The following is a 993-nucleotide window of genomic DNA, read 5'->3' as shown; positions in this document are numbered from 1 at the left end:
GTTAGCACTGTTAACACAGTTAGCTCTGTTAGCACTGTTAGCACAGTTAGAACAATTAGCATAGTTAGCTCTGTTAGCACAGTTAGCACTGTTAAAACAGTTAGCTCTGTTAGCACAGTTAGCTCTGTTAGCACTGTTAGCTCTGTTAGAACATTTAGCATAGTTAGCTCAGTTAGAACAGTTAGATCTGTTAGCGCTGTTAGCACAGTTAGCACTGTTAGCATAGTTAGCACAGTTAGCTCAGTTATCTGTTAGCACTGTTAGCTCAGTTAGCATAGTTAGCACAGTTAGCACTGTTAGCTCAGTTAGCATAGTTAGCTCTGTTAGCTCAGTTAGAACAGTTAGCATAGTTAGCACTGTTAGCTCAGTTAGCATAGTTAGCTCAGTTAGAACACATATTGCTGCGCTAACCAGGACCTGCCATAAACACAGTGGAGGATCCAGGGCCACCAACCTGTTGGGAGCCACTTCACGGGTTCAGAGTAACACGACGGGCTGCTAGTTTGATAAAGACGCATTTTCTTGGCTCAGCCTTTATAACAATAATACATATGATTACATGCGGCCTAATCATGAATGAGCTCCTGCGTTTCTAAAAATAAACATGTTATTATTTCAAGGTAAAAACATTTAATTGAATAATCTTTATTGGCAGTGCTCCCTGATGACAATGGCTATTTTTACAACTTGCTCCGCAGGCGACTGACAAGGTCCAATGGGGCGACCGGGGGCCGCGTGTTGGTGACCCCTGGTCCAGAACCACATGAAGCCGGTTCCACAGTGGTTCTTCCAGCAGCTGCAGAACATTTCAGGACCAGAAGACTGAAGTCTCCGACTGCTGGACCGTAAATCCAGCTAGCTGCTGCCTGCAGCAACACTGAAATGCTGCAACATGTCGCAGCAGAAAACATCTGCCAAAGCAATATTCAGCAGAAGCTAATGCTAAAGCGCTACACCAACACTATATTTAGCAGAAGCTAATGCTAAAGCGCT

The 993-nt window shown here is 44.1% G+C and overlaps 1 protein-coding gene across 1 annotated transcript in view; it reads right to left on the bottom strand.

Moving 5' to 3' along the window:
- The window catches only part of nudcd1 (NudC domain containing 1), a 13,697-nt gene that overhangs the window by 8,335 nt on the left and 4,369 nt on the right, over positions 1–993 (bottom strand). The gene's annotated exons all lie outside the window — the stretch shown is intronic.

This window comes from Poecilia reticulata, unplaced genomic scaffold, assembly GCF_000633615.1.
Source record: "Poecilia reticulata strain Guanapo unplaced genomic scaffold, Guppy_female_1.0+MT scaffold_232, whole genome shotgun sequence".
Classification (NCBI taxonomy): Eukaryota; Metazoa; Chordata; class Actinopteri; order Cyprinodontiformes; family Poeciliidae; genus Poecilia; species Poecilia reticulata.
The sequence above is the reverse complement of the archived record's forward strand: the minus strand, read 5'-3'. Positions and strand labels throughout refer to the sequence as shown.